This window comes from Catharus ustulatus, chromosome 1 (assembly GCF_009819885.2).
Source record: "Catharus ustulatus isolate bCatUst1 chromosome 1, bCatUst1.pri.v2, whole genome shotgun sequence".
Lineage (NCBI taxonomy): Eukaryota > Metazoa > Chordata > Aves > Passeriformes > Turdidae > Catharus > Catharus ustulatus.
This window is the reverse complement of record NC_046221.1, coordinates 152,949,774-152,976,087: the sequence shown is the minus strand read 5'-3', so window position 1 is coordinate 152,976,087 and position 26,314 is coordinate 152,949,774. Positions and strand designations below refer to the sequence as shown.

At 46.0% G+C, this 26,314-nt stretch overlaps 1 long non-coding RNA gene across 2 annotated transcripts in view; it reads right to left on the bottom strand.

Moving 5' to 3' along the window:
* The window catches only part of LOC117001872, a 55,195-nt gene that overhangs the window by 16,080 nt on the left and 12,801 nt on the right, over window positions 1-26,314 (bottom strand). For both annotated transcript variants that reach the window (XR_004419173.1, XR_004419174.1), the window contains exon 2: window positions 18,316-18,396. This is a non-coding gene — a long non-coding RNA (uncharacterized LOC117001872). The remainder of the gene's footprint in view (window positions 1-18,315; window positions 18,397-26,314) is intronic.

The window sequence follows — 26,314 nt, the reverse complement described above, 5'->3', positions numbered from 1 at the left end:
CATCCTCCAGCTCAACTTCATATTTCCCTCCCCATGGGCTCTGTGGTTCAACCCATGCTCCCATCCTTCTCTACCTCCCTTGCACCTCCACCAGAAATTTGTATCATTATGATGGTCTGTGCCCTTCTCCATGCAGACTGTCTTCTCTACTCCAGACTGGTTTGAAATTATGTTTGAAATTAAGTGTCAGGACATCTTTTGAATGATCTTACATCCAGCATCCAAATCTGCCATTGTCATTGAAGCTCTTGCTTTCCCACATCACAGCCAATATCCACTCTTCCCTGAGACACCCACCTTCTCCTGACCAGCAAGATCTTGTACTACCACACGGGCCATGGCTTCTATCCCACTGAATCTTCACAAGGATAGCCCCTTTCCCTGTCTCATCACACAACAGCTCTGTAACTCTCAATGCTTACCCCATGCCCTGCAGTACCCACGATCTGCTGTTGACTCTTATAATGTTGACTATTACTTGGTCTCCTGGGCCAGTCAATGGAAAACACCTTTGATATTGAATGACATTTTTTCCCTTCCTGCCCCTTGTCTGGTAGAAATTCATCTCAAATGTCTGCCAAACCACCGCAGCGACTTCATCAAAACTCTTATTTGTGTGACATTTGCAAGAAAACTCAATAACTGTGAGGCTGCTGGTGTTCTGGGGCATGTCTGTCAAGATGATCAATAGCGTCCTGGCATTTTTATTTTACTCTCCCATATGCATGTACCAATCACAACCTCCTGTCATTGATCCAGACCATGAGCTCCCTGGGGGGGTGGACAGCCTTTGATTCAACATTTGTACAAGGGACAATAGGCTCTGGGCCACAGTTAGTGCTCCTACTGTCACAGTGGGGAAAATAACACTTTTAAACACTCAGCAAGGTCAAGAGATATCTGCTTGCACTAGGTATGACCCCCAGGCTTATAGCAGACAATATGGCCAAGAAGTCCACTTGCATAATGTCAGGAAGGCACAAGTTACCTAAGGACACTTCATAGTACACCAAGACCCAGGTGTCCTGTTGTTTCATCTACTTATAACAACATCCTATTTGTTCCTAAGCACAAGGTGCTCCCACCAGTTACTACCAGCACCTCTTGATACACCACTCTTGGTAGCATGGAAGACATCCCACAATGATTTCTTGTACATCAATGACCACAGCATTAGCCTTGTTTGCAAGCACAAGCCCCATGCTGACTACTCAACTATGACTGCACTTCAGTGATGTTCTCTCCACCAGACTGGAAATCGTGGAATAGGCTGGATTGGAAGGGACCTTTAAAGGTCACCCAGTCCAACCCTCCTGCACTGAGCAGGGATACCAACTCGATCAGGTTGCTCAGAATGTTTCCTTGAATGACCTTGAATGTTTCCAGGGGTTGGGCATCTACTCCATCTATTCTACTCTGGACAACCCATTCCACCATCTCACCACACGCATTGTAAAAATTGCTTTCCTGTTATTTAGTCTGAATTTACCCTCTTTAGTTTAAAGCCATTATCCTTCATCATTACAGGGCCTGAAAAAAGTATGTCCTCATCTTTCTTATAAGCCCCCTTTAAGTACTGAAAGGCCACAGTAAGGTCTCCCAGGATCCTTCTCTTCTCTGTACTGAACAACCCCAGCTCTCTCAGGATGAGCTCGCTGGGGTCACGGTGAGACCAGATGAGCTGGTCTGGATCCCTGAATCTTTGCCATCCCTCCACTTTTGTCATCTAAAGGTGACCAACACCAAGCATCCTTTGCTACTGTTTGGCTCCAGAAGCAGGAGCAGCCTTGAGAGAGACCTCAGAGTGTTCTGGTCCAAATTCTGACAGTAGCTCCAACTTTCACATGTGCAATGGCATCTCTGCTATCCAGTCAAGGAGATGCCCAACTTTCCAGGAAGACAACCTGTGAATATCACATCTCACACCTCTGACACAGAGCTTCTACCAAATTGGAAGACATAGGAGAAAAAAGCAAGCCCACGTGGAGGTGACTGTCCCTCCACTGCCCAGGAGAGACTTGCAAGGCAAGTTCTTCCACCAGGCTCCAGGGCTGAGCCTGGCCACCAGTGCCAGCAGCCCCAAGCAGGACCCTCTGACTGATGAGAATCCAAGAGCCACATGGGACCTGTGCACTGCAGCACAGAAAGGAGATGCACACACAGCAGGGATGGGTTTGCTCTCTACACTCACTCATTAGATGAACTAACATTGCAGTGACAGAAGTCAGGTGTAAAACACACACAGGGAGAGCTCCCCTACCTCCTTCAGTGCTTCTTGCTGGGCTGAGCTGCATCTCTGCAGATTTGGGATTGATTCATCCTGTACAGAGGGACCCCACAGCACCTGCACAGCACAGGCCTTCCCTGCTGGGAAGCACTTCCCATGCTCTCATCAGACTTTTTGCACATGGGCACATGGAAAAGTTTCTTGGGCAAGAGCATGTGCCTGCCACCTTGCAATCACCTGTGCTGCAGGTCAGCAACAGCACTTTTGGTCAGGGTTTCTCCAAGGACTGCAAGGCTGGAAACACTGTTCTCTGAGAAACAGGCACGACTCTGCTTGGCTGGACACAAACAATTCTTTTGTTTTTATTAATGCTACAATTTCGCATCACAGGCATTTTCAGGCTCCCTGTGATTATTTTGTATCCAGTGCTACACAGTTCACAGGCACAGCCAAAGGCGAGAAGGTCCCTCCAAGGCTGGATGAGTAGGGATTTCACATGACCCAAGTGGGATGTGTCCACCCAGACATGTGCAGACAGACCTGGGCTTGCTCTGCTTGTGCCTAAAGCTGACTGGGACTCAATCCAGCTTAAGACAAAAGCCACAGAGGCACATTAGTACAGCACTCTGCCCAAGCTCATATGACCAAAGTGGTGCCCTGGGCAAACACCAACAAGACCTTTGATTTTGCTGTCCACAACAGTTATATGAGAATGGAAGGGTTATAAATCACCAACAGCATAGAAAATTCCTAATAACCATAACTGGTAACTATTAGAAAGAACAGATTTAAGTGAACAAGTGTGCTACTCTACCCTGTTTGAATGATGGATTTCAAGCCATCTGGTCCTTGGGGAACAATGTTCTATATTGTATGAGTCTGTGGAAAATAATACAAAAATTGCAACTCTATTGTCAGAAGGATTCCACTTCTTTGAAAGGATCCTACATCTTCATTAAAAAAGAACAAGAAAAATCCCAACAACGTATTTAGAAACTTACAAGGTGAGAAAGGCTTGGAAAACCAGTTAGAGGGTGCATAATGAAAGGAAATCCACCCTTGGGTGGAAAGAGATATTAAAAACACAATCACCCAAACCTCTCACTGAGGGACCTCACTGTCATGGTTTGTGAGGAACAGTTTATACAACAAAAAGGAAACTGCTCAGAAGGAAGAAAGTGAATTGAAATTTAGCCAATACAAAGATAATGTGAACATACAAAGAAAGGCTTTAATATCCTGAATGATCATTAAAAGACACCTCCAATAACAACTGTCTCATACAGAGGGAGAACAACCACTCCCTGCATCACAGTGTCCTCATGTACAAAAGGCACCTGGAAGAGCCCCACAACCCATCTGAGCAGCCACCAGGCTCAACCACATTTAGCTTGAATGCACCAGTGAACACGAGCACAAAGCATATTTCTACATGTGTGTGGATGACAAGACAGTCCTGCACTGAAATGAAAGGAGCTGATGGTCTACCAGGATCTTCCCTTCTAGTGAAATAAAATTTTACCCTATGCCCTCTGCAGAGGACTTAGATAACTTTCAAGGTAGTTTAGAGGGGAAAAAAATCAATGACCATGTGTCTGTATCTCAGCACTTCCAGGACTCTCAAAGCAGTTGACCTTTTTGGAGAGAGGAAAAAAAAATACACGAAACTTTTTCATCTCTGAGTGATGTGGATGCAACCTCAATGGGTGAGGTGGACTGGGCTGAAAACTCCACAATGTGTGCAAGTCTAACACTTCATCACTGAAAAAGACCAAGTAACCTTTCCTCACTTCCTAAAGCCACTGCTGGCCCTGGTGCTCACCAAACCTCTCCAGCTGCTGATGCAGTTCACTGACCAGCAGGAAGCTCACTCACTACTGACACATGCTGACTTTCTATCAGCACAGTGAGCTGAGGGTGGATCAGTGTGGAGGAGAGCTGGAGAAAAGAGCAGTGCCATCCCCATGGTGGCAGGAATGGTGAGAGCCCAGCAAAGCCCAGCACACAGCCAGCAGTCAGCAGCAGAAGGGAGAAGGGGACAAGGAGGAAGAAGGGAAGATGGCAATAAATAAAGCTCTCATTTTGGAGAAACTGCCTATAATTAAACCCCAAAGCAAACACAAACTTGGCAGCTAGAGAGAACAGTGCTGGGCTCTGTTTTGGATCTGCCTTGCATTTATCAGCTTGGTTAGCAGGACATTTGTTAAGTAGCTCATCCTGAAGGAAGTTCCTCTGATTTTCCTTAAAATTCCAAGCTGCTTTAAACAAGCAAAAACTTTACTCAGGTATTGCCCATACCCACGTTTCTTGATCAGATAAACACATTTATTTCAACTCTGAACAAATATTTTGTTACTCCCTACCTCTGTGTGAAGAAACTAACTAAGAGAAAGAAGGACAACTCCTTATTCCAGGAGAAGAGAATCAGGATGCTTTGAAATGCTTTGAAAATTCCCACTTGGGTGGGAAAGAACAGACAGGAAAGTTGCTCTTGGCCCTGGTACTGGCTATGGTACCATGAAGCTCTGATTGCTCCTGGAGGTACCTGCAGCTGGTAACTCCTGCCTTGCAACCTGTCTGTGCCTTATGCTGGGCTTCCTCTTCTGTTCATTACACAGCACTGAAACACCCTTTTTGAAGTGGTTTGCCAGAAAAGGCTCTGACAGATTTGAGCTGTGTCTCCAAAACTGCTCTGTCAATCCAAATTAGGGATGCTGCCTCCTGACTTATTTCCAAAGAGGTTCCACCTATAAAAGGTGATGCTTAGGTTTCAGAGGACTCTTCTGGCTGTCTCCATGCAGAGTGGGAAACACACCCCATAGAGAAGGATTGCACTGAGAGGGGTATTGTTGGGTGAGAGTGGGTATCTATCACCACTGTTATCCCTATCCCTCAGGATATCACTGAGGGAACTCAGCATGGTAGAACAAGGCTGATGTGCTGCACAGAAGCCCTGATGCTCCCACCCAGACATGTCAGCTGCAGCACTGGGAAATGGAAAGCAATCTAGGAGGAGGAATGGGGAGGGCTTGCACAGAGGAAAGGTATAGCAAGTGGGAAATTTGGACCTATTCCCAGTTTCCAAAGGAGAGGGTTCAGCCACATGGAATACATGTTTTCCCTGCAGAGCTTCACCAAAGTCCCAGCCCCTGCTGCTGATTGCCCCAAGGGCTGCCACTGCAATGCTCAGCACTGCAGTGCCTGACAGGCAGCAACACTTTGGGGCTCAGGTGCATGCTCCAAAGTCCCTGCACCCATCACCAAGTAGCCTGCTGGACATCCCACTGCAAAAGTATCAAAGTGACATATGTGCCATAGAAATAGCTGAAATCAGTATTCCCATCCCTTGAACCAGCTTTTAATTGCCAAGGTAAGACAGGACAGATACCCAACAGGAGCTGTGCTTGAATGCATCAGAGGTGTGATAGGCTTTCTTGTAGAAATCTTCCTTTTTCCAACAAGTATCTTTGAAACCAAAAGCAGCCTGTGGGATGACTTGGGAAAACCTGAAATAACAGCAATGTTCCAATCAGTATGCACTGGTCAACAAAGCAAAGGAAAAAACATTGAAACTCAGTGAAGTTAAACAGCACACCTTGGAGGTTTGTAAACAAACCAAAAGTTAAAGAAGTACAAAGCAGAAAGATTCAAAATTATCAAAAGAGATGGGCAGGAAACAGAAGGAGAAATGGAGAAGGTAAGTCTTCCCTGATCATGCCAGCTTTTTGTATGGGGCCATGGGTACCATTTCAGTAACTTCCTTCAAACAACTCTATTTCATGAATGCATCATGGTACAGCCCTGCTACCACTAAAACTTTTTATAACCCCTCTTTTACCACACTAAATACCAGAAGTTTATGGGCAAACCTCCTGGCAGGCTCCTGCCCAGAGAGCAGCAGATTCAGCACTTTGTCCAGGAAGCTCTGGCAGATGTTCCAGCTGTGGGTCACTATCCTGACTTCAGACTCTTGGAAAGGCATTAACCAGTGTAAGTGCAGTGTTGTAAAAAAAGCTGAGCTCAGGGAAGATGAAGCCCTTTTCAGTCTGGGAAGTCTCCCACTACATATTTTTAAATCACAGTCATGCATGTGGGAAAACCCAGGCAGAGGGCTGGAGCACCAGCTCCTGTGTCTGTGCTCCACAGCTGAGCATCGTGGGGAATGAGCAACACCCTCATCAGCCTGTTACACAACACCAGGTTGTTTATGTTCTTAACTAAAATGGTAAAAACAGAGGTGGGGGCGAGGGTGGATTCACTGCAAACTAGGGCATTAACCAGCCAGAAAGAAGGTACACTGCAGCTGCCTCCTCCACAGCATATATCATGCCAAACTCACATATTTGGATTAGTGATGATCTCCCTATGGAGGTCAGGGAAGGAGCAGGAGGAGGTGCTCCAGGCACCTGCAGCCCATGGTGCAGCCCATGGTGAGGCAGCTGTATCCTCCCATGGAGGAGCACAGGGATGCAGAGATGCAGCCTGCAGAGAAAACCTACACCAGAGCTGGTGGATGGCTGAAACAGGGTTGTGAACCTGTGCTGGAGCTGGCTCCTGACAGGGACTGAGGACTCATGGAGAGGAGTCTGCACTTCGAGTAGTTTCCTGGTGGGATTTGTGACCCTGTGGGGGACCCACGCCGGAGCAGCCTGTCCCTGAAGGACTGCACCCCTCAGCTGTGTGACCCACATTGCAGCAGTTTGTGAAGAGCTGCAGCCCATGGGAAGGGAACAGTGGAGAAGTTCGTGGAGAACTGACTGCTGTGGGAGGGACCCCATGCTGGAGCAGGGGAAGGACTCCTCTCCCTGAGCAGCAGCAGACACAACCTGTGATGAACTGACTGTAAACTCCCTGTGCTGCCTAAGGGGAAGGAGGCAGAGCCTGGGAAGGAGGAATGGGTGGGTGGAAGGTCTTTACAAGATTCATTTTACTTCTCATTATCCTGCTCTGATTTTGATTGGTTTATTTTCACTGGCAATAAATTCAACTGATTTCCCCAAGTGGAGTCTGTTTGGCTCATGACAGTTATCAGGTGATGATCTCTCCCTGCCTTTATCTCAAATCATTAGCCTTTGGTTATTATTTTCCCTCCCCTTTCCCATTGCAGAGGGGAGTGACAGAGTGGCTTTTGGCATTCAGCCAGTACCACAATAATGAAGGTTGGATGGGACATCCTGAGATGCTCTTGACCAAGGCACCCAAGTGCCACAGCTGTGTCACTTCATTTACCCACTGTGCAGCACTGGCTGTGGGCATTCCAAATGCAATTCTGCTGCATCCAAGATGGGAAGGATGAGCTCTCCCTTAGCTCTGTCATGCTCAGAAAACAGCTCTGATCTAGCAAAACCTATCAGCCAAAAGTTTGTCCCAGGGCTAGTTTTTACCACATGCTTCTTTCTTTCTCTCCCAAAACAGAAGCACAAAGGCAGGGGTTAAGTCCAGCCTGGGATGCTGAGCCCCTGCAGATGGGCAGGATGAGGAGGAGAAGCATTTCCCTGATCCACCTGAACACAGAGAATCTCCTGCACTGCTCCACTCCTGCTACTCCTCTCAACAGCTTTATTCACCAACTGCAATAAAGCTCCAGAGGGATTGTAAGCACTGATTCAGAAGCCTGTGAGGTATTTCCACATGATTTTATTTTTCACTGGCTGCGTATTTCTGGTTAAGTCAACAAATCCAGTCATTGCTGTTACACATTGTCCTCAGTCTGACATTTATTTTTGCTCATGGTAAAAGGAACTGCACTTCTTTCTGATTAACTCCACAGAAATGCCTATTACTCAGACAGGAGTCTGAAAGTTGGCTTGAACTAATCAGCAAAATGGTTTAAAACAATTAGGTTTTGAGGATAAGCATCCTCTGGCATCCAAAATGCAATTCTGAAGTTATTTGCTTCTCATGTTATTTTTTGTCTTACTGTCCCTATCAGGTTAATCCCAGACAGGACAGAAACATCATCAAACCCAGCCAGCCCATTGTGGTATAACCCAAAATAGCACAATTAGCTTCCAAACGGGCTTCTCCATAGAAGCAACATATCCTGTTGCAGTCTTGGCTTGTGATTCAATTTTGAGGGGAAGAAGTTCACAAAGGAGCTGCATGAGTTAGTGCAAACCCCAGAAGAGCATCCTGCAAAGGGCAGCAGAGATGACCCTAAAGGCGATGGCACAAGTCAATGCTTTGCCACAGACATACAGAACCGTGAACTGTCCTGAGCTCCAGGGGACCCACAGGGATTGTGAGATCCAGCTCCTGGCTCTGCACAGGACAACTCCAGGAGCCCCACCATGTGCCTGAGAGCACTGTCCCAACACCTCCTGAACTCCAGTAGGCTTGGTGTGTGACCACATCCCAGGGGAGCCTATTCCAGTGCTCAAACACCCTCTGGGTGAATAACTTTTTCCTAATAACCAACCTATCCCCCTCCCCACTACTGTCCCAGCTCAGCTTCATGCCATTCTCTCAAGTCCTACCACTGCTCACCAGAGAGGAGAGATCAGTGCCATCCCTCTGCCTCCTCAGACTTGCAGGAGGCTTGGCAAGCTGGCCAGGCACAGCTGTTTGCTGGTGGTCCAGTACAGGACAATTCATCCCTTAAAACAAGATGAATGACTTTCAGCAAGTAAGCACAGACTCCCTGACAGAGGGACACAAAAACACCCCAAGAAAGACTTACAGCACATTAAAAAAGCCAAGGCTGTCAAGCCAAAGAGTTGCACAGTGCCCTTTCGTACACCATTCCCCATGTCTGACAACAGAGGAACACGAGGCTGCAGCTGGGCTTCCATGGGAGCACAGTGCCTGTGCTGATGGTTTCAAGTTGGCTCAGGGTCAGTGCAGCTTCTCAGTGGAAAACAGCCCTAAAGGACTCAACACAAAGCACAAGTGACTCTCTTCTCCTCTCCCTGTTGTCAAAGCATTACCCGAAGCAAAAGCCTGAAAATGTGTTACCTGGGAAAGCAAAGCAACCACATCAGGGAGTGAGAGCACAAAGCACACCGTGACATTTACAAGTGAGCTTGAGCTCACTCATTTGTATTTCAAAGGCCAGGTTGACACAAGAGATTTTTCTTGTTCTAGTTTTGGCTGTGAAGGGAATAATACACAATTCTGAGTGCTACTGCCACCGTGTCAGCTTTCCTGCAGAGTCAGATACAACAGCATTCAGTCTGCTTCACTTGGAGAACATAAGGACCAATCTTGGAAAATCCCCCTCTGGTTTACATAAACAAAACCAATTTAGGAGGCTTGCTCATGACCATACACTCACCAACCCATGCTCAACTTCCCATGGCTCAAGTGAATTAAGCTAATCCTGTTGAATGTCTCCCCTTCTTCAGTAACTTCACACTGTGAAAGTTTTCCATCTTCAGAGCTCTGATTGGTGGTGACATTTAGTGACAAAACAGGCTCAACAGTTTAACACCTTTGTGGTTTCCATCACACTGTAAAATGTTCTCCTTTGCAGTAAAGGATCAGTATTTCTGACCCCACCACCAGCAGCAACCCCACCAGCACTGATCAGGCACAACCCTCTTGGTGACAAGCCACAGCATTCCTTAGACCAAGAGCTGCTTCTTCAGCCCAGAAACCCAGTGCTGTACTGAGTAGAAATCCAGTTTACAGCCTTCCCTATCAGGCCAGACCCATCAAGACCCTTGTTGGAGGTGACAATATCCAGCTCTGGCATAACACCTGCCTCAGCTGACAACACTGAAACTGGCAGCCAAGGTACACAGTGCACTTACCTGCAATAATTTCAGCCTCACATCCTCTTCCTAATCCAACTGTCTCAAAGGAACAACCCCTCCTCCCAACTTTTTATCCCATATATTTTATGCCTCTGTTTTCAGTTCATCAGCCCAGGAACTCCAGAGCTTCCTGGAAACCTTTACTTGCCTACAACAAAGCCCATCACAATTCAGCTGGACAAATATGTCAAACTGACAAAGTCACAATGAGCCAGGTCTCCACCCCCTGGGTAGATACCATCATGATAATGTGGAGGTCTTAAAGAGATGCCAGCATATAACAAAGACCATGAATGCCCAAGCAACAGAGATCACCCTCTTCTAAAGAGGACCAGAAGACAGGAACATTAAGTGGTCATTTTGCTCCACTGGTTCCCTCAAGTCAGAGTTGACTACCAAGTTTCATTCTTCCTCCATGACTGTATCCCACAGTTAACTCTGGCTCCTTTCCTGTCCCCAAACATATTGTTACTATCACAGTCCTTCTACCCAGTTTTTGGGTCCATGCATGTCATCCAAGCAGGCACACTAGGAAGGCAAAATAGCAAAGCAAGGTAGGTTCAAGTTCAAGAAACTACAGGGGAATCAATTCGCCTAATTAATGATCTTCATATCCGAAACAGAATTTTCCTTTCAGGTTTGCCATCCACTGCAGCTTCTCACACTGATCTTTACTCACCCACCCACCCCACCTCTCCAGCCTTCACCCACGCCTGTGGCATTCTAGTTATGGTCCAACATGTCTCCCCCTCTATTTCAGGGCAGTTTTACCCCCACTTTTTAAGCCATTTTCTCTGTTTACACTTTGATCACATTTCCAGACCCACGTCCATTTGCACACCCAGCTCACGAGCATGAGTCACTCAGGGATCTGGAGACTTCCACCAGCAGCTCCAAAGCCACCACACCCCTCACCTGAAATGATGCTCAGCAGTTTGTGTCTTCCCTTGCATGGATGCAGCAATGGCCTTGTTTGAGGATGAAGGGAAGCAAGACAGAGAGACCTGGCAATGGTCTGGTTGGACACAACATGCCCAAGCCAAGATCCCACCAAAAAGTGAGTTATTTCCTATGACAGCATAGACAAGCTTTATATAAATCACATACAGTAATGCATACTCACACAGAGCTATATGTAAGATATATATAAAGTACACACCAAAATAACACCAAGGAGTATGTATGCCAAAGAAGGGGTAAAATTAGCATATTAGACAAGTGGCAAAGTCTTATAAGAGAATGGAAAAAAGGCCTATTTTGAACAGTCATGAACACATTTCAAAAATATTGGATATTCTTGGCTTGGAGAGCTACATACCACAACATATGACAATCACATCAGATTGAAGAATGAGAAAAATCAGCCAGAAGGTCCATGGGAGATATCCCAAGAAAAACAAGGATTGCATGTGGTAGGGCGCTACAGTAAATTATTTCCTTGGCATCACAGAGTGCACCAGTGTTCTGTCTAGTCCAGCCTGCTGCTGAAATGCAACTTTCTGAAAGTCACACAGCCCTTACCTGGCCAAAAGTAGCATAACCTCAGAAATAATTTTTCAAAACCTATTCCTTGAAGGTTAGTCCAACATTAAGGAGACAAAAAGCAATGTTGGCAGGGAATACCAGGGTGCCATCCTTGAGACTTAACCCAGAGAAAGCTGAAATGTCAATAATGTAAATTGGAACCAAACAATACTGTTGTTAGCTCAGTGACTTCATAACAATCAAGTTAAGGAGGGAAAAAGAAGATGGAAAATAAATGAAAATGGGCCAGACAGTTTTTACCACAATTGGATAATGTGCCCAAGGGCATTGAAGGGGGCAGAAGAACATCCTAAGGTTAGGAATCAACCCTGGGAAGACTTAACAGATCCTCTAGAATGGAAAAACTAATAAATGCAAGGTAGTACTAATCTGTAATAAAGCCTACTATAATATTAAACAAGAGCTAATTAAATTCAAATGAAGGCACTACACATATTGATCAACAATAAATGCAAAATATAATCAGAATCACAGCACTCAAAAATTAAGACCTACTACCGAGATGGGGGCAAAAGCATGGTGCATTTCAAGACTCATCCATTCCACTCCACATGTTACGGGTATCAGGACTTCAATGCAATACCTTGGGTAAAAAAACCCCAGCACTTTCTGAGGAAAATCTGTGCCCAAGACACCAACACAGCTCTGAGCATCATTTACCCAGCTCAACTTACAGCGAAAAGTTTTCCTAACTTTCCCATCCTGTTCGACGCCGTTTTACTGGATTACTTGGTATAGGCATGAGGGATGAATTGCAGGCAGAGGGTAACTCAATCCCTCTCTCCCTGGAGGAGTTCTACTGGCAGCTTGAAGTGAGGTGCTGACCTTGGTTACTTTATCCTGGTTTTTTTTCTTCTGCAAGCAACCACAACAGAAACCTCAAGCAAAACCATCCTAAATTCTCCTGGAGATTTGGAATTCAGTCCAACACGGGTGCTATTTGAACTTCATGAAATGAACATCTTAAATAAAAAGGTTTGTGGTGGTGTGTAGCAGTAAAATTGATTTTAAAGCCTTAACACGCCAGCTAATCAAGAGAAATACAAGCACATTCATTAACTCCCAGCATGCTGGCAGTTTCAAAGATGCTACCCATGGCCAAGATCAGCCTGTTATCCCAAATACAAGCATTCATTTGCTGCTGTAGCCAGGAAACAACTCCAAGTTTGCATTTATTCTCTGTTTCAGGGAAACAAGTACTTCATACTAAACTCATTTTACACACAAGTAACAGAAACATCAAGAAACTACAAGGTGGAACTGCTTTCTCCCTAATTTTAGCTGTTTGGAAGTTAGGCATCTAACGTAAGCCAAATGTTCAGAAAATTTCCATGATCCATAGAGGATCCTGGTCCAAAGCATTATTTGTTCCCACTCTTCCCACAGAATGTAAGTGGTGTTTACACTGGGAAACCTTTTTTTTTTTTTAATTTCACACCCAACCTCACCTGACTCTGAACCACAGCCATTCAGGAGCCATGAAGTCCATCAAACAGCAGTTCAGACTGGCACAGTAATGCTGGTACAACAAGTCCAAGTGGGTCAGCATTTTGGATGCCTAGTCGCACTTTTGGACATTTCCAGTCCAGCTGTCTGACCTGCCCAAGGCCACTTGGGAAGTATGCTGCAACACCAGGGTGTTTCACACTCAGGCTTGAGCTCTTCTGCATTTTGGAAAATCAGACTGCTTTTATAGCCTTTATTTGTGCTCTCAGAAAACATACAAAAAATTAATCCCAAGAAGTATCAAGCTTTTTGGAAGTTTTTTTTAGCACAACTGTTACAGAAATATGAAAACTCAATTCAACAAGACAATCCTCCATCATGGTGACATCTCTTCATGGATAACCCACATGATATGGGATTTGCCAGCAATCAAACACAAGGAATGCCCTTCTGGCCACTTCCCACCTGGTTCTGCACAACTGCCCAGCAGCCCTGCCCACACCAGTGGCACCATCACAGCAGAGCACATGCAGCTCAGATGTTCATCCGAAACACCAAGGCATTGGGAATAACATAAAGGAGTCAGAACCACCCAATTCATGCTCTTTGGGACTATGCCCAGTTAGGAAATCTTCCTAGGAAAAGATCATTTGTAAAGCACTATCTATACAGTAAGGTCTGTTAATCCCCATCACAATGTACAGCTGATGCCTTCCCACAGAAGAATGCAATCCAGCAAGGATTCCTGGCATGTCACTACACATTCTCAATTAGAAGGATCATCAGCTCTCCCTGTCATGACCACAAGTAAAAGACAAGATGGAAAACCACCGCCCATCTCATCACAAGTCAGCAGCTCCTAGTCTGTATGCTTGGTGCAATAAGGGCAACCCTTTACTCCCTTTATTGCTGTTAAAGACCTCTCAGGTCCTCTTTTTAAGAGGAATCCAGTTGATAAATTCAGGCAAACAGACTCAAACAACAGAAAAAGAAAAAAAAGCAAACCCAACACATGCAGCCATTTGGCAGTTTGGATCCTGTGTTTTTCTGCCCAATTTTTAATCCTCCTTTCCATGGGGATATATTGGCACTGTGCACCCAGCAGCCTCCTCAGTGTGGACCCCTCAAGCCTGTAGGCTCCAGCTTCCATGCCAACCTCCCTAATGTGACACTGCTACGGTTGGAAGTTGCACTGGGGTGGGCAGTTATGACTCAGGGTTACAGCTCAGAAGCATTACCCCTGGGGCACTGGGATGTTAGCAGAATACATCCCAGTTTTCAAAACTAACCCTTCTTGACCTCAGCCCCCTTTACTTATTGGTTTTCAATACACAACTTTGTAATTCAGAAAATTAACACAGTTTTCTTCAAAGTGGTCAAATTTATTAAGGAGAAGCATCCACACAAGGACATCTCCCCAAAGGAGCCATCTCTGGAAGACATGCTGCAGATCAGACATTCAAGATAAAAATACAGACAATATAAACCACCTCTGAGAGCAGCTTTTTCATGCATGTGAGTAAACCACCCATAGACACCGTTAACTTTAGGAGGAAACAGCAAAACCAAACAAATCATTGATGCAAAACCTGAAAAAAAAAAAAAAGACCAGAAAACACCTGGTTCAACCAGTCTGCAACTGGATGCCCTCCATGAACACAGAGAATTGCACAGGATGACAGAGTGGGGGAGGCTGGAAGGGACCACACAGCCATACACACCAGGCAGTTTGCAAACTGTACAATCCATAGGGATGCTGTGCTCTCTCTAGACACAGACGTGTCACCACTGAACGTGGCAAGCTGCCGGCTGGCCCAGACAACCCCGGGAGCTGCTGATGAAAACCAGCTGGATCTCGAAGAGAAGTCTGCAAGGAGCTGAGGGGAGACCAGACTGAGCAATGTCACAATTTCCCCCTCTCCCCCAGATTTATAGCAGTGGATCTGTGAAGATATAACACCTCAAAAGCTTTGTTGAAACGCCTGTGTGCAAGGATGGAGCATGCAGAGAGCACAGGGCTGCCCAGCCTGCTGCTCCCTCCCCACCTTCCTATCCAAGCACCCGTGTGTGCACACTCACTGTCCCATGAAGCTGCTATAAAGAAGCAAAAATGTCTGAAACAGGAGACAGCTCAAACAGATTTTTATCACCACATCCTGCACATATCAAGTGAAATCAGAAAGAGGGAGGTGCGGTCCACAAAATAAATAAGCAATTAACCCTCACAGTGAAAGAGTCAATGTCTTTGCTTTGGGGAAGGGGGGGAAGGGCAGCTGGGGAAAAACCCATTAACACCGGGAAAATTAGTGAAACTATCAATGAAATGAAGCAATTCACCTACAGGACAGGGGAGCACAGGTGAGGGGGTGGGGACACCAGCCATCTGTGGCTACAACTGAGACACGTGCAGATCCAAATCAGAGCAAAAAAATAACTTCGTTAAAAGCTCTGGTAGGGTGTAAATCCAGGCTGGGTGTAGAACCCGACTGAGGCAGAATGGGGGCAGGATGAGCAGAGCAGCAGCTCAGCACTGCTCCACCCCACACTCAGCATCACCAGGAGGGTCCCAAATCCACACCAGGTTCGAGCTAAGGCATTGTCCCCACCTGGACAGCCACCCTTTGAGCCAACCAGGGGACCCACCAAGACAGTAGACACAGCCCACCCTGTTCTCTCAGCATCTCCTGGCCTCTGGGTTTTGCTTTTCTTCACTTCTTTGCAAGGTTGTTAGGTTTGAGTAAGTTATCTTCTCCTGTTGGACCGAACTGCTTTTTCTCAGGGTTGATCAACTTGTGTCATGCAAATTACCCAGGGTGGAGGTAAACCAAGAAAAGGGGCATTCAGATGGTTCCTTTTATGTTTCAGAGATCATTTGCATCCTTATTCTCTGCCTTTAGGGCAACTCTCAGTTGACTGAACACCTGCTTTTAGCTGCCGGGAAGCACATAACAAACCTCCTTCTCCACCCACCCCCAATTCACACCCCTTCCGAGTACTTAACTGGTGTCACTGAGGCTTGCAAAACCCTCCTCGCTTCAGGCAGGCTGCTCATTTCATGTTAGTCAAGATGGAGATGACAACATTCTGCTGCTTACCATGTCCCAGAATCCCAAAGCATCCCAGCTCAAGGAAATCCCAAACTCAGAGAAAGCAGAGAGCCTCATACCAGGCCACCAGCTTCGTGGGTTTGCATCCATGAGTCCTGAACATCCTTGCTGATACCCAAGCATTTTGAAATGGTTTAAAAAAAAAAAAAAAACTGGAGTGATGAAGAAAGCCAGATGGAGTGAACTTAATTGTGGAAAATCCAGAGAGACATCCAGCAGCCAAGTAAAAATGAGGCTGTTCCCTAGGAATCACTGATACTGCAAAAAGCATCCCCCTTCTTAGACACAGCCCTCGTGTCTCCTGCTAAATTGCCCATCCTTAATGCTAATTCTCACAGCAACAGAAAGCATCAGTTTATCCTGCTCTCCAGATGGAGAATCGAGGCACAGATTCAGAGCAGAGACCAACGGCAGAAGCAAGCATCACATGCAAGGGCACCATGAGTCCCTGCAACATCCTCTAGTTGCCAAGGCAGACAGACAGAAGGCAGGAGATGTGTGTGTCAGGCAAAGGGCAGTGACCACATCATTTCACTGTGACAGCTTCCCTTACTATAAAAAGGAGAGATTCCTCTCTCCAGGGTGGCAATGAAAACACTCCAATTATTAGTAATACAGAAAAGCTAACAGTAAATTGCAGAGAAAACATTAAACAAATGAAGAATAACACACACACTTCCTTTGCCCACTTACAGCTAAACAAGAGTGATGTACTACAGCAAATTATATTTGTTCTTAAAGGTGACAACATTGGTGATGGATCATCATCATCAATCCCTATTTCTGAACAGACTGCCTTCAGACAACAAACATACTGAAGGCATTGGCAGAGGTATAATCATACCAAACATCTTCCAGAGTTACCTCTGCTTAGGTACCGCACCTTGTACATCTAAATTTCAACTGGTGTCAATATTTACCCTCACTGCAGTAGGGATGAGCCAGCACAGGCTGAGTACTCTGAAAACACAAACAGAAAACAATTCCATCTCTCAAAGAACTAGGAGGAGAAGCAGAGGAGGTGGCCTAGCAAAGTCTAGTGATGGGATTTCTCTTGCCTGAGAGGTGTAGTGATGTGCACAAAAAGTTTGGATGGAGATTTTAATCAACACAGAGCTGACATGCAGGCACCTCAGTTATTCACAAAATCACACCTGGGGGATTCTGCACTTTAGCCAAGGCACCAGGATGTGGATGTTCCCTCTACAGGTGTCAGGTTCCCATGGGGAGATGTCAAGCATTGTTCCAAACCTTCCTGTGGCTGAAAAGCCACAAGCCACATCACTCAAGCAGCCAAAGAGCAGAGCAGCTCCAGGGCTGGTTCCCAGGAGGTTACAGTGCAGCCCAAGCAGCCTCACTGGGTCTTAGTGCAGCAGCTCCCAGGCTGGAATCAACTCCTGAGGCTGGAATCATCTTGCTGATTCTCACTGGGCTGCAACAGCCAGTGTGAGATGACCCAGTTGGACTGAAACCTCCTCAGCAATCATACCCTATCCTTCAGGAATGTACATATGTTGCCAGTCAGGGTGTATAAATGCTGAGAGCAGGCTCAGACAAGTGGCTCACAGATTTAAGCTGTGTCCAAACCTTGAAGAAAATTTAAGGGCAGCTTAGGAGTCGCCAAGCTTTCATGCAGTGGCTTTGGACACCCAAAGCCACAAGCAAGCACCCTGAACTCGAGTCCTCCTACACAGGGTACAGACATTACACATGCCTTGCAGACCCTACAACCAAACAAGCTGCCTCAGCTGTGCTGACAGTGCAGAGAAACAGGTATTGTAGGGAATGATTCAATCCATTCATATGCCTAGGGCAGGTCAGGGTCAAGCACTTCCTAAAAATATCCATTTCCCTCCAGCAACCGTAAAAGGAGGCTGGTGGGGGGCCTGGATCAGTAGCAGGTAATTGCAGCAGAGTTCTCTAAACACAGAGGAGTAAAGTCCCCCTGCTGTGAAGTCCACATACAGCCAGAAACAAGGTCTGTGTGATGCACAAACCTCAACATATTCCAGACAGTCTCCAGCCCTTCTGAGACTCCCAAGCACATCAATCTACAATCCTCCCATCAGCCCTGAAGAGGCAAAATTTGAAAAAATACGAAAATACAAAAACCAAAAAGAAAATGCAAAAGGAAATCTGGAGGAACAACAGAAGAGGTCTCACACAAAGGGTGCAGGGAAGACCAGGAGGGTTTCTATCTCCAGGTTTATGAGCACTGAAAGACATCACCACTCACCTCATTTCCCAGGAAACCCTGGCAGGATGTGACCTCCCTTTGACACGCTCCTCCCTTCTCCTTTCTGCAGTCAACTGAGACCTATATGACATTACAACAAAAGACATGTCAGCAAGCTCAATCTTGTCCCCTCCCTCCAACCAAAAACCTTCCATTCCCTTAATGTTATATATATATGTATATATATAACATAAATATATAAATTACAGCTTATATAAAACGCAGCTTATGTATACATTTAAATATTTATATATATTTTTATATATATTACCTATTTAAATATATACATATATACATGTATATGTATAAAATACATAAATTGGTCAAGGGACAGGGCCCCATACAAGTGTCTGAAGCAGCAGCAGGGTTGTGAGGAAAAGGAATGGAGGCAGCAGACTCCTGCTCAGTGCATCCCCCAGTGTCATCGTGGAGAGGACGTGGGCTTTTCCTCATGGTCACCTCCAGACATTGCTGACCCCTCTCATGACAGCCCAAGGGTCACACAGGACAGCCAGGTGGACATCAGGCTGTTGTTCAGGTTCTCAGTGCTCTCCTGGGTGGTGGTCCTCACAGACTGTTTTCATCCACCATCCTCTCCTCCTCAGGACACAGAGCCCTTGTTGGCACAGCTATAAATCACACAACTATATATCAAACAGCTTTCTATTGCACAGGCTGCTGGCAGTGTGAGTGTGAGGCAGAGGAGGGAAGGGGACCTTTATCACCATCAAAATCTCCTCATCACTCAGCCTACTTAAACCCAGCCACATTTGCACTGCTAAATTTGGGAGAGTATGAGAAGCATTCCCTTGCAGAGGGAGGTGGGGGAGGGACAAGCCAGCTTCTGGCCTTCTTTAACTCCTGCCAAGTGCTCTGTAATTCAGAGTCCATGCCAGGGAAGCCACCCCTGGCCCAATGGCCCAGACCCAGCAAACCTGGGGATCAGTGCCTTAACCCCTTCCAGTCAGCATCTGAGCTTGCCTGTTTTAAGAAAATGATTGAGTCAGGCTTTATGAAACATCTCCCACTGAAATGGGAGGTATCCAGGAGGTATGTGGAGGGAATTCTGGACACCTCCACACATCAGCTTCAGACAGTGACTTTGCAAAACACAATGCTCTGAAGGGATACAGTGCTCATCCTGGTACCAGCTAGCAGTGATCCTCACCTTCAAACTGATTTAAGAAGCTGTGAAATTACTATTTTTGGGTGCAAAATAGATAGATGAACTACTCAGGAAATACAGCATCAATATCTGCAGCAGGAAGGGGTCACCATCCCTGCCAGCATCTAGAAGCACTACCCTGACCTGCAGCACAGGCACCTATAAACAGTTACCACCAGGTTTTGCTTTTAACGTCATAAGAGCAAATTAAACCTCTCTCTTCTTGCTGGTGGCATGTACTGGAAGGAAACACAGGTGACCTTTCTAGGACTGTTCTCCATAAACACCATCAGCACCTGCACCCTTCTGCAGATGCCCAGAGAAATCTGCCCCTGGAAACACACTCCATGGAACATCTGGAGGGAAAATGTGTTGCTGCCCACACCCAACAAATAAATATTTTAATTAATCCCAGAAGTTGCCAAGTCCAGTGGTGTACACAGTGAGCCAGAAATTTTCCTCAGCATCCCCACTGAGACATTCGAGGGAGCTTTTGAGGAATCCAGGCATGAGCCTGGGCAGGTGGCCGGAGACATTTCCCAAACAATTCACACGCACACAAAACAAAACAAAACAAAAAAATCCTAGGCTTGTTTTCCACAGAAGTGGGCATCAAACGTTCTGACATCAAGAAGGATGATTAAAGACAGGTGAGGTGCAGGAAAGATTAAAAGAACTAAATATGCCCAACCTGGCTAAGCAATGAGTAAGAGGAGACGTGATAAAAGACTCCAGGCATTTGAATGAAGGGAGTGGCGTGGCATTAAAGGACTGAATAAAATATCTTTCTGAGAAATGGATCCATCAACGATCTCTCAAGAGATAAGGTACAAGCCTCATTTTTTAGGCATTTATAAAACCTGTCTCCAGAACTGAGGTTTTTGAGCAGAAATCCGCATTGCCCCGAAGGGAACGTACACCAAAGCTTTTCATCTCTGCCATGGGGTGCTGCAAACAAGGAACTCGATGCCACCAGGGAGCACAGGAAACTTGGGATGGGCCAAGAGTTTCATACCACCTCACACAAGAAGCAGAGATATGCCTTTCCACTGTAAAATTAAAATTTATAAATATACTAGATTTTTCACTCCCGATTTTTATTCCGCAGCCCTAATCCATAATGTTTCGGGTTTAGGGGTGAAAACAAAAGGAAAGAAGGAAAAAAAAAAATGAAGGAAATAACCACCAACCTATTAAAAATGAACAGATCTAACAAGTACTAGATTTTTCCCCACAATAAATAAAGATACATGGCACGGTGCCAAGGTAGCAAGAGCCTGGGCTGAGCTGGGCAGCTGTGTTCCTGGCAACTGCCAGCCCAGCAGCTCTCTAGACACAGCACACACATGGGCAAGGTGACAAAATCCTGGGAAGTTTTTCAATACCTGGCTCTGATGAGATCATACCCTTCAGTCAAAATACCCTCTGACCCTCTGAAAGTCAGGGACCTGATACACCTTATAAAGATCAGAAGTGAGCCCTAAGGCCTGAGTAAACCACCCAGGAGGAGAGATAAACCTGTTATGCTGGCTTTGCCCCAAAAAGCCATGTAATGAACACCTAACTATCAACTCTGTGAAGCCAGAACAGTGGATTCTGTGTAATTTCACACATATTCTGTGTAATTCCAGCCTTATGAGGGTCTTCTGAACATTCCCCCCTGGCACAGAGTGGTGCACCCTAGGGAAGGAGTTTGACTTGGCCAGAACTATTTACTGAATGCAGACATATGCACAGTGAGGTTTCTACCAACACCAGCTTATCAGTTCATCTGATGTGCCTGGGGAATGCCATTGACCCCAGAATGTTCTTTAGGTGCTTCTGCCCCAATATTGCTGATGCAACTCAGCCACTAGGGTTAGGACTTAGAAAGCTCAGTGGTCTCCCAGATTTGGGTACCTAGAGACTCCTTCCCCAGTTGGGAAAAGCCAGAAGACATTTGCCTGTGGTACAATTTTAAATCACAGTTAAATTCACACAATGGTCACAAATCCTGTTCCAGCTGCCCCTGGACCCCAACCTAGCCAGCCAAGGCAGGGCAGTTGAATCTAAGAGGAAGCTAGATAGGAAAAAACCACAAAAGGTGCGTAACTTTCTTCTAATTAATTCCTTAAACCAGTTCAGTGGGGCTCAGGCAAGTACTAGAAATCTTTCCCCTTTTGGCATGAGTGAGATCAGCTGAACTGCAACATGTGACTGCAATCCAAGGCAACCTTTGTTTGCAAGACCAAGACTGGATCTTTTTAATTTTATTTTTTCCCCCTTTCCCACAGCAACCTCTTAAGTCTGCAACTGCCTTTCTCCATGGGAACAGGAGATCCACCGTTAATTGACCACTGAGTTTTATTGCAGAGTTGAAACAGGATGTTCACAGAGGATTTTATTGTGGGTTTTTTAATAAGTGGGACATTTTAGTAGGCAGTGTATCTTCTTGCTTTATGCTTGCTTGTTTCTTTGGGAGGCTGAAGTACAAAACCAGACTGCCAGATTCATTTTATATACTGAAGAAACATGATTTTGTTCTACCCAATTATAAAAGGGAACATAAAAAGACCCGTTCAAAGTGGAAGAAACTCTGCTCCTTATGTTTGGGATGAAAAGGAAAAATTAAAATCTAAAATAGATTATTATACCTTCCATCAAACTTTTGTCTTCCCACAGAATCAGCTGCTTCCATCACTGCAGCAACACTGATGCTGGAGATTACCTGGCTCAGGGTATCACTGTCACACAGAATCAAAGGTTTGCAGGCTGTATTTGGACAACTCCCTCCTTTCCTTTTGATGTTAATTTTGGGTATCCCTGCTCAGGCCATGACTGCAGTTTTACTCTGCTCTCATCATGCATTCAGACTGACAGCCAGACCTGGCAGCTCTCACAGCAGGTGTGGCAGGAGAGCACAGCCCCTCTCTGACCCACAGCTCATCCTTCCAGGAATGACTTTGGAGTCTGGACAAGGGAATGCAAAATTCTGACTTGTGCAATTCCCACTACAGGGAGTGGAGGTTATTTTTTCCCCATTCAGAGAGCTAATAAGAAACAACTCTCTCCCAAAACACAGATTAATTTCTACTCTGAAGAGTGAACTGGGGATACTCCATGTGTTTAAAAAAAAATGCAGAGAGCTCCCACAGGATGAGCCCCAGGAGGGAGCTGTGTGCTGGGAAGCAGCCAGTTCTTCATGTCCTTCTCAAGAAATGCATTTCTCATCCTGACACATTCATTTTGGTACACCCACTCCCACTCAGCAGAGCCTTTGCCGGCATCCACTTCCCCTGGATATTTTACAAATGCATATCCAGAGCCTCCCATTCTCATTCTCTCACATGGAAGTAACTGCTATTCTATTTTTGCTCCAGTTTTGAAAAGGTATGAGAAATGAGTGTTTTCCATGTTTCAGGAAGATAGGCACCTCTGTCTGAGCTGGCAGCAGCTCCTCTGCTGAGGGAGAGGGGATGCACAAAGCCCTTGGAGAGGGAATGGAGCAGGATGTAAGTGCCTGGACTGCTGCTGGTAGTCTGGAAAGAGTTACTGCTGGACTGGGGTGAAGAATGCAAGTGACGCAGCAGCATCCTGCAGGGAGAGAAAGGAAAACGCAAAAAAAAAGAAAAAAGCCTTACAAAACCTCCAGCTCTTTGGCTGAGGTTCAGGATGACTGCACTTTTACTGTAAGTGTTTAGTAACTCAGACTCACATAACCCTCTCTGCCCACTTGGGGCCACGAGATGCAGCTTACAAGCTACAAAAAATGCTACACACACACACGCTCTGCTGAATCCCTGTCCAGGGGAGGACAAAAAGCCTTTAACAAATTAAGCTGTGTTTCCCATTTAAGCAGAGCTCCATTGCTATTTATTTAACAATTTTAAAGTGTTATTTTAGCCTTCCTGGTTTGTGTGTGTTGAGAGATTGTTCCTGGGACAGGAGCCAAAGTTGCTTAGAGCAACCCGGCAGCCGGAGAGGGAGGGAAAGGCAGGAGAGAAGAGAGGAGGAGGAAGATGCCAGGGCAAGGCTTCACTGTGGTCACAGGAGCCCCCAGGCACAGAGCTGGAGGGAGCTGATAGAAAACTGGGGACAGTGATGAGGAAAAAGAGCTGGAGTGGAGAGCTGTGTGTGCTTTGTCATCATTTGGTGCTGTTCCCTGCTTTCAGCACCCTGAGCAAGTGTGTGGAGAGATGAGCAGGTAAAAGCAAAGCTATGGCAGTCCTGCACACATCAGCATCCATCCCAGGAGGATGCCACACAGCTCTCTGTGGGTACTATCCAGGAGAGGTGCTGATCCTGACTCAGAGATGCTCTTACAGGAAAACTGAACAGAGGGTGGATGACCCATCTGGTCACAAATGATGTTTGATATCCACCTGCTCAGAATGCCCTGCAGTACCAACAGCCCTGGAACAAACACATCAAGAGAAAAACAAGATTAAACATCTCCTGTGGCTACTCCTCCTGCCATGACTGTACTTCCAGATTGGCTTCCAAGAACATCTCTTTCCATGAAGTACTAGTCCTGTGAAGTCACCAAAGCCAAGATTTCATCCTTACATATAATCACATTCACCACTGTTATTAACATAACAGATCTGTTCCTTGAAAAGGGACTTCTAAAGAGGAAGTTAGTTGTTATTAGTTTGTCTTCCTTAAGAACACTTTAAAAATCCTTTTTGCTAGTGTCTTTGTAGTCCTACCTTTTACCCTGTCCTCTGAAGTCCAGCAGTTGCTAGACTCTGCAGTTCCTCATTTAGAGTTGATGCTGTTGAGTCACCTGTACAGCACCCTGGGGTTTCAGGAATGCAGTTCAGAGCCGTCAGCATCACCCAAATCAGCCCCTGTGTTTTGCAAAGGATGGGTTTTCTGTGTGTCCAAAGACACATCCCTGAGATGCTGACCCTACTGAAGAGCTCTGCAGCTCCACTATCAGCAGTCCTGCCACACCAGCCCACCACCAGGAAGCTTCGTGTGGTGGCCACTCCTTCCTCTGGTGATATTATATGGAACTGCTTGAGGATTTGACTTCTTCCCAGAGCAAGCCCCAGCCTATCAGCCTGGAAAAGACTAGTAAACTACTTGTTCTCTTCTTCACTTTCTCTGTACCCTTTTTAAGATAAATTACCATGCTTATTTCGTTTTTTCAGCAACCGAGATCAGCACAAGTCAGATTCAGCACCAATATGTCAAGCATGTCACAAGCAAACATAGTAAGCTTAATTTTACTTTTTTTCCCCCAGGGGAATTTTAGCATTCACAAGACTGGAACTGAAGCACACTCTTCCTAGCAAGGCTCACATCTGTATCCTCCAAGATCATGGGCACAGACACTGTTCTGAGCTGTGCAGAGCACAGAAGAGATGCAGCAAGGCAAGGGAACTCTGCAAACAACAGGGGAAAGCTCTGCAGCCTACAAAAAATCAACCAGGCGTATCCTGTAGGTCTGCCTATCTGTGATCTTCCTCTTCAAGGCACTTCTATATCCTCCAGTGATTTCAAAACCCAGCACATACTGTTTCAGCTTTGATGCTCTGTGCTCTCATTATCAACCAACCAATACCGGAATATCCTTTCTTCTTGCAGCAAACCCCCTTTTTTCCCTAGGGGTAGAGCTGGTTGGACAGAACAGACCAGGCATTTAGCATTCCATCACGAACCTAAGCATCAGCTTGAATCACTAAGGCTTGCACAGCTCCAGCACATTCCCATAAGCTGCAAACACCAGCCCGGTAACATCTTCGTCAGGCAGCAGTTGCAGGGGTATTTGGTTTAGCATCCACAGCAGAGGAAATCATCAGCTTACATCACAGCAAAGAGTGACCAATTTGTGGTCAACCAAACTACTCCCAAGAGCCAACAAGCCAAGTGCAATGCAGTAATGACAGAAATTTGGATTCAGAACATCAGGAGGTGTTGAGACACTCTGCCTCCACAGGACTGACAGGGGCAGAAGCCATGCCAAAATCTGGATGCAAGAACTGCAGAAATGCTGGGCTGGGAGGGAAGTCAAACAGTCACCAAGCCCTGAACCCTCTCTTGGCTTGTCTTCGTGCTGCTCTCCAAGGCAACACCGGCACAGCCCTGCCAAGAGCAAGGACGCGGCTGCAGTTCCCAGCGACGGGCACCACTTGCCCCACCACCCGGGAAGGGCTGCTGTGCTGCTAACAAAGAGGTTTCTAATGCTTTTTGGGTCAGCTCCAGCATCACTCATTCTCCTTTACCACCACCAGGAGCTGGAACCCACACTCTAAGAAATGCCAGCCTGCCCTGCTGCTACCAGGCATGACAGAGACGATGCACTGGAAGACTGTGTGCAGAAAAGGAATTCCCTGTATGCAATTTTTGTCTTGTCCTTTCTTCAGACACGGACAGACATTGTGTGCTGCACTCTTCACAACACCTTCCTGGATGTCTCAAATCTGCTGTGCTACCTTAGAGTCTCAACTCTACCATGTGCTCACAATCTTCAGTTCCTCTCCTTGCCCTCCTTTGTCTTGCATGCCATCTGTTGTGTTTGCCGCCACACCTTGACATAAATTTGGAGACACTTCAGCTTTTTCTAAACAAATTGAAGTTCCTTGTCCCAGCTCACAGTGTGGACACAAATTGTGACTACACAACTTATCACACAATGAGCTGGAGCACAGACAAAACCAGGAGAGCACAGATACTCAGCTCCAAAACTACTGCTGAAGAGAGCATCCCATCAAACCACAGCCTGACACCTGTGGGCTCTAGGGTTGTTTTTTTTTTTTTTTTCCCTAGGTTTAACATATGCAAATCTTCCAGCTATTCCTCGTAAGTAAATTTTCCCAAACTGAAGCTTCATCTTCCCAAGCTGCCTGC